Consider the following 17,173-nt stretch of genomic DNA (forward strand, 5'->3'; position numbering starts at 1 on the left):
GATATTAAGGTCAAAAGGGACCATTATAATCATCTAGTCTGACCTCCTGCACAATGCAGGCCACAGAATCTCACCCACCCACTCCTGCAATAAACCTCTCACCTATGTCTGAGCTATTGAATTCCTCAAATCATGGTTTAAAGACTTCAAGGTGCAGAGAATCCTCCAGCAAGAGACCCGTGCCCCATGCTAATGTGATATTATCCCCATTTTACAGCCCACGCTCCCACAGAAAGGCTGTGATGGGGTAGGGAATTGAATGCAGGTCTCCCAACTCCTGAGATAGTGTCCTAAGCACTCAACCATCCTTCTCCACAAAGTGCACCAAAGCAAAATTGGAAAGAAAGTTAACTGAACATTTCTGAATCTTGCCAAGAGGTTTGGTTTGGTTCGAGGAGGGGAAAAACCCCCAAACACTTTATTTCCATAAATAAATTTCCATAAATCTGCCCATCCCTAAAATTTATGTGGCATTTCTCATCTATGAATGAGGCCTTTGATGCCTATCAGAAAACCCTAGAAAATGTTTTTCAGGAGAAAGTTTCCCCTATTTTTCTTATTTTCTGACTGCTATCCATGACACAAGTAAAAATAATCCTTTGCCCAATTTGTAACTTAAAAGCAAAACATTTAGCTGAAAATGTTGCCTATTTACTTCAGATGCTAAATATTTATCATTTAGATTTCATAAAAGATGATAGATATAGAGAAATGGAATTCTTACTAGGCTAGACCTACTCTTGCATCTCCTTAGCAAAGACGGCATTTACTGTCACCGAACAAGTTTAATACTTTTGTCACTAAAATGTCACCTGAAAATCACTATCAAATGAATTGCATCATGACCCACTTATAATGTACTCTAATGTAATGAAATTCTCCTTAAAGGAAACATTTGATATGATGACTGAAAGCAAATTATTTTGGTAAATTCCTGATACACTGAACTTTTTCTCGTAATGAAGATTTAATGAAAACAATCAGTTCTCTGAGTTGTGAACTTTTGACAACAGGACTGTAAAGTACATCCAACGACAACCACATTACAGTAGATTTAAAGCAGTATCATAACCCTAATTTTATTATTTAGCAGAGCAAGTGGTACTGTACCTTTCACTGCAAAATGCGACTCTCCGTTCCTTTAAGTGCATTTTTTAAAAGCCCCTTGAGAAACATTTCCACAAACAGAATATCTCTTGTCACTAGCTACTGCTGATCCCAAAGTCTCTGCATTATTGTCTGGATATGAAACTTTAATGCATCAGCAAGAGTAATTTATCAAAATAGGAAGCAATATCTTCAGATCAAACACACTGAAAGGTCCAATGATAATGATGCTGCATATGCATGTACATAAGATATTCATTCATTCATTCATTAAGTTCCTGCTACTTATCTTGGTGAGGGTCATATACAATGACAAATACCCAAACTTGGAACCTGTCTCCAGACAAGGAAGATGCATAATCCACATTGCCTTGTTTTGCCTCAAAAATCCCAGCCTGTGATTTTCTGACATTTCCCTGTCTAGTTATGCTAAACCAAGCACATAATGAAGTGTAAAAGGCTTATAACTTTGCATAGCACCTCATATTCCTCTGGACGCTCTCTCTCTCTCTCTCTCTAAAAGAAAAAAAGCCCTTTCAAGGAGAATATTTCTTTTGATGTTGCTTATTTTGAATGTCCCCCACTGCCCCCTCCCAAATCATTCAACATCTAACTAACTAAACATCGTTTACATCTCTAGCTACAACCCTTGCGGGGTGGGGGCGGGAAGAGGCAGAGAACCTTTCCTGTCTGAAACTAGAGTTCTTGTCTAGCAAAACAATTAAATGTAAACAGTGCAGCTGAGGCTTTCATTATGCAAAACGGATGGACACATTATGCTGTCCATGGCAATAGGTTATATTTTAAATAGTTCTGAATCAGGGAAATCACCCCTTAATGCTTCACTTCCCCTTTTCACATGACAGCAGGGACACTCAAGGCACATTTTACATGTTAATAGCATATATTCCTTATCTAACAGGTTTCAAGTCTGTCACATCTTCCCCCTCCTATTTTAGGACCCCCCCCCCAACTCCCAACCCAACCTTAGAAACAACCTAGCTGGCATGGTAGATAAGAGGTAAAGTGTTTTCTTCATGACCTCTATGCATCGTACTCCATGGGAAAAGCAACGTGGAATGCACACTCAGCAGGCTATGAGATTCGAACCAGTTTGTCCTCAAGGCATTTCTGCCATAAAACATAGTCCTACCAACGGTATTTTTATTATAAGCAGCCTGGCTTCCCTTACCCCCATCCCCACCCCCTCTCTGCTTACTGCTTCTCGCTGTGCACCTGGCTGCATTTGGAAACCCACAGAGCAAAGCATAAACAATAAGCCTCAAACAGCAACAGACTCCTTTGTTTTACATGCAAATCCTACCTCTGGTAGTTGTCACATCTTCCTCAGGAGCAAAGCCTAATTATTAGCAAACAGAGATCCAGTGGAATCCTCCAAACTGCCACCAGTTGTTAAAGGCTGTCATCCTTACCTCCTGGTGCTTGAGCCTTTTTGGACCATTAATGTCACAACCCCTGCTAACTCATAGCTTAAGACTCCCTGCTCAAAATGTCTGAAATAGTTTGGAAGGACAATAGGAATGACAGGCACACTAGACAGCCATGCTTGAAATTAGTTATCTGAAGCTCTGCTAAGGCTGTTTCATAGTGTTTTAAAGCATGCATTAGGTAGGATTTATTAACCTATCATAGGCATGCTATTTCTGTTTTCATTAAATGCCGTAGCAGGATGTCTGTTAGAAATGCAGTGATAGGTCTAACGCCTTTCCCCCACTGCTTTTAAATCCTCACGTTAGAGGAGAAAAAAATCAGACATCCTTAAACTTACTAAGGGTACCGTTTCTGCAGAAAGGAGTTTCACACATTATTTTGAAACTAAAGAGAAATTCACTCCTTGGAATGGAACGTGCGGTAGCTCCCAGGACTAATGTAAATGAAAAGATTAATCTTCATGCCACAAAATCCCTATCCACCCCAACCCTCTGCTACAGAGTTAGTAAAAAGAATACAGACTAACACGGCTGTTACTCTGAAACCTGTACAGAGTTAGTGAAAGTATTGATCAAAATCTGAAACTTCCCAATGTTAACTAAGGCACATGCAGTATTAAGTCATTAAGGATGAAGCGTCTACACTATCTTATTTTCAATCGCTTATTTAGTGCCATAGGTGTTTGTGAGGTTTAACCAAAATTAGAATATGATTCACAGATAGCAGCATCTCACTTTACAGTCTTAATGCACTAGTTGCTACACTACAGAACAAACAGTGATAATGAGCAGAATAAACAGAGTGCCCTTATGGTCTTTACAGCCTCAATGGTTTGTGGAAAAGTTGGGGTTTTGGGAGGGTTCTTTCCTACATCTGTTTTAGATATGATTTATGTGTAAATATAAATCTGAAATCTCAAACGTTAGAATTAAATTTAGAATATTCGACTCTGGAGCCTTTCACTCCTAGGTGACTGGTTCAATATCAGCCCAGGTCAGTAAAGATCCAAGTTGGCTCTTTAGTGTTGCTGGTCCGGTTCTGTGTGAATAAACATCCACTTTTCAAAAGCCACCAGCACAGAAACATCTTTGCTGGTAGTAGCAGTCGAGAGGCCAGAGGACTGAACGTGCAGATCAATGCCGAAACTGACTGGTAGAAATGGGTGGGGAAGCTACTACTTCTGGTGTCCACAATGTACTGTTCAATGATTAACAAGTGGACTACAGTGTCCAGGGCTCTCAATCCAGGACATTTCACAAGCATTAATTGACAATGAAAAAAAATCACAGTGAGCAAGCAGGGAAATGAATCATGAGCTGAGCAATTAGGGAGCAAGGCGGATCAATGTAGCGATAGTTAAAAAATAGATTCAACTCTATTAAGATGTGGGATTTGATGGCATAACCACCCCCTGTCCCCGTCCATTCCTGAAAAAAAAAATCAGCAATGAAGAGGTTAATAAACCAGTAACAAAGGGAAAATGTGTATTAGTTTTTATCATTAATGGGTACTAGATGGGACAGGGGATTGGTTATGGGATGTGAAACTTTTCCTTTAGCGTCATTGGTTTGAATTTGGACTAGTGAGTCACTTCTGTATAGCTGAAGCTCAACACTGCTGGAGAGGAGATTATGGGCCTATGTTAAACCAATAGGTAGATTCAGTCCAATTCCTAGGGAGCACCTGTCCATGCTGCAAAAGCCACTACCACATTTAGGACCAGTTGCCTACTTTGCTGAGAGTTTTGCCAGACAGCCCAGGACTGGGTGCGAATTTAGAGGTGAATTATTTTCTCCCTGCAAAGGCTGGCCTTTCAAGCATACACTGGGTGAAATTCTGAGCTGATTTGCACCCGTATAAATGTACTGAAATTGATGGAGTTACTCCAGATTGCTGGAGTGCAGAATTTGGTCCAATATCCATCTAATTAATCTAGGGTCTTAAACAACCCCCTCATTGTATATCATCATGAGAATTCATGGAGGATGGGTGAAGTGCCAGAGGACTGGAGAAGGGCAAACATAGTATTTATCTTTAAAAAAGGGGGGGAACAAAGGACACAGGGAATTATAGACTAGCCTATCTTCGATACCTGGAAATGTACTGGAACAAATTATTAAACAATCCATTTGTAAGCACCTGGAGGATAACAGGATGATAAGGAATAGCCAACATGGATTTGTCAAGAACAAATCATGCCAAACCAACCTAATATCCTTCTTTGACAGGGTTACTGGCCTCGTGGGGGGGGGGTGGAGGGGGGAAGCGGGAGGGGGGAGAAGCTCATGGCATGATATATCTTGATTTTAGTAAGGCTTTTGACATAGCCCACTTGATATTCTCATAAGCGAACTTGCTATAAAGTAGGTACATAGCTGGTTGAAAAACTGTACTCAATGGTTCACTGTCAAACTGGAGGCACTGCTGCTGCTGGGATTAAAAGCCAGTCTGCTGACCCTTCCAACCAAGCAAGCAGCCTACTACAGGCCAGCTGCACTCATTAGGATGCCCAGAGACTGACCCTGTGTTAGGGACCAAGATATAGGTAGTCTGCCCTAGTATTCAGAGCGGGAGTCAAGTCTAGTGGGTGGAGCAGGCATTCAGCAAGCTGAGGGTCAGAGCTAAGGTCAGATGCTAAATGGCAGAGCCAAGGGTCAAGCTGGAGTCAGGGACAGAAGTCATGGGCTGGGGTCAGAGCCAGGACTGGTCACTGAGGATTGAAGGCGAGGTGTAAGGGCAGGAGGAAAAGCAAGAATCAAGCACAGAGCAGGAGCATAATTGGAACAGGAGCAAAGGCAGGGGCAAGGCAGTAGCCAGGAGCATTGCCGGAACACGGCTGGGTGCAGGAGGCAGGCATAAGCAGGTATCAATGCAGCCACAACAGGAAACCACCTTTTTGCTCAGACAAACTTCCTGTTCCTCCTCCTGACTTAAATAGCCTTGCTGGACCAATTGGTGGAGCTGGGCAATCCTCCAGTCAGAGCTCCCATGGGTGGTGCTTGACTGGGGCAATAACCCTAGTAGCTTCCAGCCCATCAGGTTTCAGAAGCCATTAGGTGGAGGCCAGGATGTGGCAGCTGTCTGGGGACCTCCAGGTTTGGATTCAAGACCAGAAACAACATACCCTGCTTACCGACTGGCTCTGCTCAAGTCCTGATTCCTGACAGTATGTCTACACTGCACACTCAAGCTTGGGGGCTCAGTGTTTCCAAGCCTGTGCTTGAACGTCCACACTGCATTGTAACTCTGGGTTTACATTTACTGGACTCATATCTCACAGCTGTGCTAATGCCTCCATCCTGCATTATGAAAAGGAGTACTTGTGGCACCTTAGAGACTAACCAATTTATTTGAGCATAAGCTTTCGTGAGCTACAGCTCACTTCATCGGATGCATACATCCGATGCATCCGATGAAGTGAGCTGTAGCTCACGAAAGCTTATGCTGAAATAAGTTGGTTAGTCTCTACGGTGCCACAAGTACTCCTTTTCTTTTTGCGAATACAGACTAACACAGCTGTTACTCTGAAACCTGTCATCCTGCATTATGCAGACCTTCTGACTCAGGCCTGTAGTTTGATTTGCATCCACTCTGCAAAATGACAGGGTTTGGACCTAAGTTACAGCAGAACTTGGGCCCTGACCCTCCACCCCCTAGCAGGATCCTGTGACCTGGGTCCTGATTGCTTACAGACCCGAGACAGACTGATGTGTGTGTGGATGGAAGTGGGGTTTGGGCTTCAACTTGAGTCAGTGCTTGGGCTTAGTGTGCAGTGTAGACATACCCTCTAAGTTCAGCCTGCACACAACTATGTTGCCACTGTTCCAGGTTGACTGGCAGGATCTCATAATCTTCTTCACATATCACTAAGTCTTCCCTGAACAGCATGTTTCAAGGTGGCTTCCTTTGTATATTCTCATGTATCATATCTATGAGGGCTGTAGGCAAAAAACAGGCTCAGTGCTGACTCCTGATGCAGGTCAGTGCTTACTGGAAGTTCTCTATTGTAGCCCCCATTGAATTTTCTCTATGGTAGAGTCTCCAGCATACATATCTCCTGGATAAGACAGACAAATTCTTCTGGCACACTTCTCTGTTACAAACTCCACCAAACTCGTTAGAATGGACCACAAGGGTCATCTAGTCTCAAACCCTGCCAAGATGCAGGATTTGTTGTGTCTAACCATTCAAGACAGATGACTATCCAGCCTCCTTTTGAAAACCTCCAGTGAAGGAACTTCCACAACCTTTCTTGGCAATCTGTTCTATTGCTCTACTGTTCTTATAGTAGGAAGTTTTTCTTGAGATATAATCTAAATCTGCTATGCTGTAGTTTGAACCCATTGCCTCTTGTCCTGTCCTCCAGCAAGAGAGACCAACTTTTCTCCATCTTTTTTATGGGAGCCTTTCAAGTAGTTGAAGACTGCTTTCATGTCCTCTCTTAATCTCATCTTGGTACACGATTATATATGCTTTTCCCAGGTTCACAAAGACCATACCTCTTTTCTCCAAATTTGCCTTGAAGATTTGTAGCACAAATATGGCATCAACTTCTCCTTCCTGGTATGTATCCAAAATGACCCTTCCAAATCTCCACCATTCCATGCAGATGCTTTTCAATAATCTTCTCCTACACTTTCACAGCATGTGATATTAGCTTAATTGAATGATAATTAGCACATGGTGTAATGTCTATTTTATGCTTAAAAATAGGCACTACAAAGCTTTTATGCCATTCATCCAGGATTTTTTCTGTCTTAAGACTGTCACTGAACAAACCTGTAAAATACTTGATGCCTTCCATTCCCAATGACTTCATCTGGTCCAGGTGCTTTCTCATTTTTCATTTTTCCTAAGAGCCCCCGCAGCTTCCTTCTCCTATACATAATCTATCATGCCCTGGTTTGTCTTACATGTTTTTAATTCCTTCCCTGGGTTCTCCTCATTCATCTCTCTTTCAAAATAATCACCCTAAACATTGTTAATTGATTCACCATTTATTGGCAATATACTATCTTCATTTCCAATGTAAGCAAATTTGTTGGCATTGTCTCACTTGCCTTGGCAAGTCTATAGTTGGTCTACTGTACCTCATGTCTTTCTAATTGGTTATATAGCTTGTCACAGGCACTACTTTTAGTTGTTGCAACTCTTCTTTTGGCCTCCATGTATGCCATTTTATCAGTCTTCAAGTTTCCCAACAGATTATTTAACTCCTGCATTCCACTCCCAAGTTGCCCTTCTTATCCTCTTCAGTACTAGTTTCATCAATCCTAGGACTTCATGTGCTGTTTTTAGCAAAGTTGCTTTAGTTTGAACTAGTTGTCCTCTATACGTCCCTGTGTGTAGCCAGGAAGTTTATGGATTACTTTTTGTTTTAAGCTTTTTTTTCATTCTCATCTTTCATTCCCATTCTTAAACGAGTGAATAAATTGAGATTTGCAAGCTGTAACGTAGGAACACTGATGGAAAGAAGTTTGGAGCTATGTGAGGTCTTAAAGAGGAGAATAGTAAATATAGCTTGTGTTCAGGAGACCAGATGGAAAATCGTAAAGCCAAGTTGTAAAGCTATGCTGGTGGAGAGTAACAAAATCTCTTTATCGGGGAGTTCAACCTCCTGAAATGACGTTGGAGGTATTCTGGATAGAACCATGTAGAAGCATGAGATAGAGGTTACTAGAAGGTTGGACTGACTGACAAGTGTTAAATTGTGTTGGGAGTAGGCAACAGTACATCTATTAAGTGAGTAATCACCACAGTTGGGAGAGGATCAAAAAGTAAAAGAGGAGGTTTTGGTAAGTTGCTGTGGCTTACTGGAAACAACCACCCAATGAGCAAGTAATGATCAGAGCAGATTTAAATGCACATGTTGGAACTGTGACAGCTGTTCATTGAGGGCACAGCATTGGAATCAGAAATGCCAAGAGGGAAGTGGTCCTACAGGCTTGTCTGGCACTGGTTGTGGTGATCACAAACAAACCTTTCAGAAGAGGGCAAGCCATTTCATAACTTATAACAGTTGAGGATGCAAGTAAACCAATTTCTTTTTAATAATAAGACTAGAGATATCATGAAAATCAATACTAAGGTAATACCCAAAGACTGAACTGAGAGACAGCACAGATTTCTCCTTATGGAGTTCAGAATGAAGAGCAGCGAGTGCCAGTGCAATACCTGTTTAATGGATAATTTAAGAACTTCCTTTTGTGCTGTCCATCCAGCGTCTTTCATGAGCACTAAATTCACCTTAAGGAAAAAAAGAGCTCCTTGTCCTGAGCAATATATTCCTGATTCATTAAAGGCTCAATGTACAGATGATTTGTATATGGGATGTGATAACAGCTCTAGAGACATTAGGCAGATTCAGATGGAAGACACAGAGACACTTCCTTGGCTGATTGTCTGCAGAGAAACATCATGAACTATCCAGGAACCTGTTCAGAGTGGATGGCACCCAAACAACCTACCTAGGAGTTAATACTGTAATTACTATTCAGAAGTTTGGTAGATATTGTCCAGGGCCTGGCTGTGAATCATTTGTGTAGACAAGCCCTTCAAAGGATTCTTTAGAAAGAGTCATTTCCTCCCCTGCCTCCACCATAGAGAAACCCCCGGCCCCATGACCAGGGCTATCTTCTTATTGTGTGCTGGTTCCTGACTACTCTTTGGGATCAGGGGCCAGTAAGAGGAAGTGGCACACATTGCCAAGTTAAGATAGGGGTGAACAAGTGGAAAAAAGCCAAGAGTGGGCCTATGTGTGGAGGCTGATCTGACACGCAGGTGGAAAGTGAAGTTGGGAGATACCTCTAACTCATGGGGCCTGGGGGATTCTCCTGGTGGTAGGTGGTTAGGGGAGTCGTAATGAGGTGAGTAGGATCTCCTTTGGTCACAGAGTGAGAGAGCAGACATGAGGAGGAGCTCCTGCTGGGGAGGAGGCAGAAGGGAATGAAAAGGATGTGGGACTGCAAATAAGTCTTCTTATGTTGGGTGCCTCCATGGAGAGCCAAGACTCCTAAACTCATCCCCAGGGCCCTAAAGATGAAAGGAACAATCTCAATACACTATTAACATTTTTTGTTGCTACAAAATTATTTAAAAAATCAACAACTCCTTAATTAGAAATAATTAGCTCTTGTTTCTCCTTCTTGAGAATACATATTAAAGAGATGGATTAGATGGACCACAGATCTTGACAATTCCTATGTCCCTAGGTAATGCATATGCTTTCTGAATGCTGCCCGCCCCTCCAATAATTGCTTACGTGTGCTCTTAGTTTAGTACCATCAGTAAAGTCACATTGATTTTAATGGGAGTGCAAGTTACTCAGCATCTTGCAAGTAACCTTATTGAGATACAATGGGAATGCACCAATGTAAATTGGTTTTTGACTCTTCTTTCTTTGATCAATATTAATTTTTGACCAATATTAGCTTGGGAAATGGTTTAAGAAAGATGGAGATAAGGAATTCAGAGGATTTGTAGTTTGCATGCTTTCAGTTAAACAGTGTAATGAATGAAACAATTTATGCATAATTTCATTATGAGTCATCCTAATTATAAGGAAAATTTGATAGTTACACTTTCTAGTTATATATGATACAGATACATATGCTAATTGCATATGGAAGTACACAATATAATTAATGTTGCAGGTTATGCACACAGTAACCTCTTCTCCTCCAGCAGGGACAAAATTATCTAGGAGCCATAGGAATTTGGTTTGAAGTTGTATATTTATTAGTAAACTATTTTTTCCATTCCAATGCTGCGTCACTTTGAAAGGGTATCCACATCTGAATCTGCAGTGGGGAGCTTTTCAGTAATCCAGTAGATGGCCTGGTGTGAATCAGCTATGAAAGAGTGCAGAAATAATCTACCGATGGCCAGTCAAGCTTGGATCTGTTCAACAACTGAGACTGACAGTATATAAAGTAGCTACAGATGTTACATGCATTGAAAGTACACTGCATGCTGTATCAAGAGTGTGAAATTAATTGTAAAAGAGAACTAGATGTAAATAGCCAGTGGGAGACTTAAAGGAGACTGGTCCAAACCTAATCCCAATCTGGATTTTGAGAAACTTGAACCTAAATCCAGAACTGAATGTTTTGTCTTGCACCTATTCCTGTGATTGACTAACCTGAAATCCCACGTTCAGACACCCCCAAATTTTGAAGAAGTTTGACTCTGGATGAAAATCTCACCGTGGTGGTTTGGTCCCATCTCTACTCATTTAGGGTTTAATTTTCCATTTCTGTATGGGATATTACTGAAAGCAGGACAAAAAGTTCAAAAAATTATCTGAGTTTATTTGAACAAGCTCAGTTTGAGTCTTTCAGGCGAAACTTGAACATCAAGAGCATGAGCTTTAGCAGACTCAAATGATCATGACACCTGGCTAGAAGAGCAAACTTTCCAGGAGACTTTCATGGGCATACCTGGATTGTAACCTCTTTCAGGCAGGGACTGTCTTTTTGTCATATATTTTTACAGCAACTAGCACATTGGTGCATGGCTGAGATTCCTAGGTGCTACCTCAATAATAATAGAGTATCGCTGACAAGAGTGATCTGACCACAGAGGGAGGCACAAGAGTCTTGCAGGAACCCTGTGGTGATAACATATACATTACTTCAGTATCAAACTGAACACCCACAGCTGAGAGAGAGGTCTGTCCATCCATAGCTGTCCATCTATAAAGCAAGGGCAGAACTGACTGGCATTGTGCCTCTCTATGTTCCATTCCTAGAATATAGGCTTTCCTGGGCTGGCTTCATTGTGTAGTAACATTTACATTCTAATGGTGTGGCCTAATGTTGCAACAAACTCCTTTGCATGGCGGAAGTTTAGGTTCAATTTCTATGAATGTTGAAACTAGAACATGATCCTGAACTCACATTTGAATATCACAGGAAACTAACAAACATAATTGAACTTTAAAACACATACATTGTTTTATAGCTATGCCTTCACTGCCAGAAATCTTTGTTTTTTTAAGATTACAACAAGGTAACTAATGCACATTAGCTCTCCCACTGTAAAATCCTAGAGGAGACAATGCATCTGTAGTTTTTACCAGGAGGTAGCCAGGTACAATTACATCCACGGCAAATGGGACACTATCCCTTCCGAAGCACATCTGTGTGACGCTGCTGTGACCTGACTCAGTTTCCCCTCCTTAATGAGATAACAAGGAGGTCACTAAGCCCAGCCAAGGAGAAGCAATGCACTGTATTTTACAGCATTATCTCTCTCCCTTTCATAAACCCTTCTGAAAGGAGAATTTATAGAGGGTTTAAAAGGCTTTTACCTCAGAGCCCAGATAAAACTTAAACACCCCAAACCAAAAGTCTCAAGGTTCCAGCCACAGCTCCTTCTGCAGAAAGTCTTCTCCGCCATCTGGAGAGTAATACACCCTTCTCCTGGTTTGTTCTGGGGCTCTCCCAGGCCTTGAGAGCTTTTTTTTCCTAGTTCAAGCTCCCTACACCCTCCCCTTCCTCTAGAACTTCCTTTCTCCTCTAGAGCTTTGTACCAACTGAGGTCTCCTAATTGTTTATTGGACCCAGGTGCTCCTTACTCAACTAACTGCCTTCCAGGTACTTAGGCTGTTAACTATGCACAGGTGGACTTGGGTTGGCTCATTTCCTTTGGTGGAGCCTGTCACAGGTAGGCTGGGATCTGGTTCCCTTCAGGGGCTAGTCCTACAACCTCCCTCTTCCCCCACCCCGGTGGCTGATCATGCCTAGTTTGCCTCATGGTAAAGCTACAGTGCCTTGTCTCCACTACGGTTTCATAGCAGGCTAGCTCACATGCATTAGTTATTCTATGGTAAAACACACCAGTTTTTCACAGTGAAGACAAAGCCGTGGTGTGATGGGTGAATAGTGATAAACTACAGTAAATATGAGGAATTGCATGGAGAGTTTAGGCTAACCTGGTTGCAAATGTTAGTGGTCTATGTTCTATAGAGGGTAGGGGAGAGGGAATTACATATGTAACTCTCATTAACACCAACAGAAGTTATCCATGTCCAAAAGAATTCCATGCATTGATGGTGGAAGGCACCCAGGTTTGGATTTAGTCTAAGAGTCTCTTTTGTCTTTAGCCTAATGAGACACCCAATGCCCAGCAGATGTGTTCATGCAACTGATTTGTATTCCACTGGGTGACCTGCTAATCACTCCACTTTCTGCCTGATTGTCCTCAAAGTAAAACTATTTCCCCATGTTTATTTCCCACCCCCTACTGTTCCTCACACGTTCTTGTCAATTGCTGGAAATGGCCCACCTTGATTATCACTACAAAAGGTTTTTTTTTTTCTCTCCTGCTGGTAATAGCTCACCTTACCTGATCACTCTCCTTACAATGTGTATGGTAACACCTATTGTTTCATGTTCTCTGTGTATATAAAATCCCCCCACTGTATTTTCCACTGCATGCATCCTATGAAGTGAGCTCACGAAAGCTTATGCTCAAATAAATTTGTTAGTCTCTAAGGTACCACAAGTACTCCTTTTCTTTTTGTTCTCTCTGTCATTCTTCTGCCTTTTCCTCACCTCTCCCTTTTTGACCCACTTGTCTGAGAGGAAACAATTGTATTTAGATCCTTGTTAGGTGACCCAGAAGTCCCAAACCAATATTTGATGACAGGTTTCAGAGTAAGAGCCGTGTTAGTCTGTATTCGCAAAAAGAAAAGGAGGACTTGTGGCACCTTAGAGACTAACCAATTTATTTGAGCATGAGCTTTCGTGAGCTACAGCTCACTTCATTGTATGCATCCGATGAAGTGAGCTGTAGCTCACGAAAGCTCATGCTCAAATAAATTGGTTAGTCTCTAAGGTGCCACAAGTCCTCCTTTTCTTTTTGCAATATTTGATGCAAATGGATAGTTGCTTGCTGTGAAAATCTTCTTGGTTGACAACTCATTAGGTACTTCAGATAATAGTTGTCTGTAAAGTTTTTTAAAGCAGCAGTCTCCTCTCTTTTGCATATTTAAGCTAGTATCTCTCTAGAAATGTCTAGACTAACTTGGTCTTGAGCAGTGGTCTTTCTACTACCCCATTTCTTCACCAGTTTCTAGACTGTGTTGCTCTGTCACTTTTCCTTCAGTTTTTAACCATCCTTAAACTGCCCAGGTGTCAGAAATCTTCTCACTCGTCTTCTGTAAACATTATTCTGCCTTCTTCTTTACTAACCTAACCTTTATTTATACACAGTCTCATGGATTTGGTTAGCTGTTCTCAAAACATCTGCTATATTTTATACTTTATGGAGGTGGATGGGAAACAGACTGCAGGGGGTTGGACTAGATGACCTCCTGAGGTCCCTTCCAACCCTGATATTCTATGATTCTATATACTCATGCTTGCAAAAGTAAAGCTCAGTTAACTCTTTCTTCTCCTTACAATCACATTCCAAGTTCTTACTAATTTAGTACACTTATGGATATCTCAGTTAATTAATGTAGCTCTGCTTACCAGTGGCATTGTTGCACAAAAGTGTATACAAGACAAAGCACAGTTAAGTTCCAGAAGTCTCAGAACTTCCACATATTTCAACAATATCAAGTCTTTAATTACACCGAAGAGAGCCCTGACAGAAAATAACCTAGACAGATAGCAGTGAAGATTTCAAATGAACCTCCAAATCCCTTCTATTCATTTGCTCAAATTCACCGGAGGTATATGGAGGTGCCACTTCACTGACTTCATAATATCTTTAGCCTGGGTACAGGTCATATATTATTTTTGATTAGCTGTAGGGGAAATCCAAACTCATACAGCTGCTTTCACAGTGATGGGTAGTGTAAACTATTGAATTCTGGGGCAGAGATGATGAAATTAAATGAGTTCTGGTGTGACAGACACTGCTCAGTAAATCATTGAAGGCTGCAGATACATTTGAGCAACAAAAAGAAAACCCAAGTAAACAAAACTACTCTCACAATTGTTTATTGCCAGCTCCTCTACACTTTTCTGTTAAGTGACTATGCAAAGTATGTTGGTCGTAGGGATGACTCCCCATTTGCTGCTGTCAGTCGAAAAGCTTGAGTTGGGTAATCCCACTGGAGTTTCGTGCTTCCGCTTTCCTTGGTTTGGGTCTTAATACAGGTGCTTTCAAAGCTTGATTGGGTGTGACCACTGTGCAAAGACTCGTCTGTTTCCTACTCTGAACATTTCTGCTGTATAACAATTGCTGCCTGGTTCTTTCCCGTTTGTTAAGCAACGGATTACTGGTCAAACATTTGCAACCAGGTTAGCCTAAACTCTGCATGCAATTCCTCGTATTTACAAAAAGAAAAGTAGTACTTGTGGCAGAAAGCACCTAAAAAATCAGAAAGCGTCTAAATAACCCGTTCAGCTTCCGCGAAAGGTGAATCGCAACGTGCATTATTCATCACAAAGAAAGGAATCACAGTAGCAATGATTGGGGCAACGCTTCCGAGAATTATTGAACAAGCGAGAAGCACCTCTGATCACGGCATTCCGAGATGACAGTAAATATGAGGAGCAGTGTTAATTTGTATCCGCAAAAAGAAAAGGAGTACTTGTGGCACCTTAGCGACTAACAAATTTATTTGAGCATAAGCAAGCTTTATTTGTTCAAATATGCTCAAACAAATATGCTCAAATATGCTTTCTTTGTGATGGATAATGCACGTTGCAATTCACCTTTCGCGGAAGCTGAACTGGTTATTTAGATGCTTTCTGATTTTGTACATGGTGTCTTAATTGTTTTCTCAATCAGGTCTAACATCTTTTCAATCCATTTCCTCCTATTCCTACATTCATTTCATTTCACCTAGCAACCCTTATGGAGATATTGCTAGCTAACTGTGTCCTCTTCTTTCTCCCCCAGATCACTTGATGTATAATGCCCTCCTTTCTGCAGGACTCAGGTATCTCCATTAATGGATTCTTCCTTTTATTCTTTACTCAGCCATTGCTTTGCTTTAGTGGAACTCTCACTCTTTGATGAAAATCATTCTTTTTTTGTTTTCTATTTTCTTTTTAATATCTTTTGCATGCCTAAAATGGCTGCTCTGTTTTGTTTATTTGGGAGCTTGGTCATCTTGGACTAAATCCTCAAGCCTGAGCAGGGGCCATGAAAGATGCCTTGAATGTGGTGATGCTAGCATGGTATTACTGAATGTAGAAGGTCGGGTTGTAAGGAGGTCAGGCTGAAAAGAGAGGCAGGGGCTCCTTGCTAAAGAGCACAGGACTGCAGTGACCCCTCTGCAGCTAGCTCATGGAGAGGGAATTAAGGTAAGGTTGTGATGTCAGTGCAGAGTGGAACAGTAGTTGAATTGAGAGTCAAGCTACCTAGGTTCTATTCCTGTCTCTGCCTCTGACCTGCTCTGTGATCTTGGGGATGTCATTTCACAGCTCTGTGCCTCAGTTTCCCCTTCTTGTAAAAAGGGATAATGATACCTACCTTCGTAAAGTGCTTTGAGATTTATGGATAAAGAGAGCTGACCTACAGCAGTCACGTGACAGTTACGATTTTGCTTTCTGTTGACTGTACCTGAGATTTCTAAGGCTCTACCATCTGCAAAGGTAGCTCCCAGTTTTTGAGGTAAAACTGATGCAGCATATTACAGAGTGCATGCATTCGCAGGCGTGCACACACAGAGTGCTCTCTCTCTCTCAGACGTTTTACTTTGGATCTTTTCCTTTGTCTAAGATAAGGGACATCCAGACAGCAGGAGCAATTTTATTCTTTGTATGTGAAAAGCATACAAGGCCACATCTTCAGCCTGTGTCAATTAATAGAGTTCCACTGATTTCTCTCTGTCCATTGACATTAGCTGAGGATCTGCCCCAACATCTGCAGGCCAGGAAAGAGCTGGGGATAGGGCCATTGAATCCATAAGACAACAGACCCACTGGCCAAACAGCTGGTCTTGGAGGTTATTGTACTTCAGTGGCTGCAATACTGGTCATGGGGCAGGAGTGCTGGCACTTCACAGCGTAGGGAGTAAAGGATTCCACCCTGTGGGGCTGCCCTGCTCCGAGTCTGTTTTTATTTCTGACTATCTGGGACTAAGTCTGAAAAAAGGCATCTTTGCCACCAACTTTAATCTGACAATTGGGCAATAACTGGGCATACATGCTGCCACATTCAGCAGGTGGGGCTAGAGAGCCTAAAAAGGGTCATGGCAGCCCAGAGATCTCAGCTGGGTGAAGGAGAGCATAGAAATGAATGGGCAGCTGGCCCTGGGGGCACACCCACCTATTTAAGCACACAGGGGCATGTTCCACATAGTTAAGATGTAGGTGCCTAAAATAGGCCCCCAAACCATAGCAATGATTTTGCATCAGCATGTGTCTGTGGTTGACAAAGGATGGTAAAGCTTTAAGTCTCATATCTATTCAGGACATGGCGCTATATTGTAAAAGGCTGAAGTTTATAAGGTCATACCAGGTGCCCTGCCATGGCCTTACAAATCATGGCCTTATAAACAAAATGTCGTTAGCAGCCTGTGTGTCTTGATGGATAAAGGTATTTGGTTGCTGCATTTTTGAATGGCTTAACACCAAGAAGATTCATAAGATCACAATGTCAGACTCAAACCCCACGCATTTTAGTAATTAGATTTGTTGGAAGGAGGGAT

At 41.8% G+C, this 17,173-nt stretch overlaps 1 protein-coding gene across 3 annotated transcripts in view; it reads right to left on the reverse strand.

Annotated features, from left to right (window-relative positions):
- The window catches only part of KCNMB2 (potassium calcium-activated channel subfamily M regulatory beta subunit 2), a 229,007-nt gene that overhangs the window by 152,154 nt on the left and 59,680 nt on the right, over positions 1–17,173 (reverse strand). Inside the window, exon 1 of one of the 3 annotated variants that reach the window (XM_043522794.1) lies at positions 2,432–2,759. The exons of the other annotated variants lie outside the window; for them this stretch is intronic. The gene's annotated coding sequence lies outside the window, so the exon portion shown is untranslated. Of the gene's footprint in view, positions 1–2,431; positions 2,760–17,173 lie in introns of those variants that run through there. 3 annotated transcript variants of the gene reach the window in all.

The sequence above is a fragment of the Chelonia mydas genome, chromosome 9 (genome assembly GCF_015237465.2).
Source record: "Chelonia mydas isolate rCheMyd1 chromosome 9, rCheMyd1.pri.v2, whole genome shotgun sequence".
Classification (NCBI taxonomy): domain Eukaryota; kingdom Metazoa; phylum Chordata; order Testudines; family Cheloniidae; genus Chelonia; species Chelonia mydas.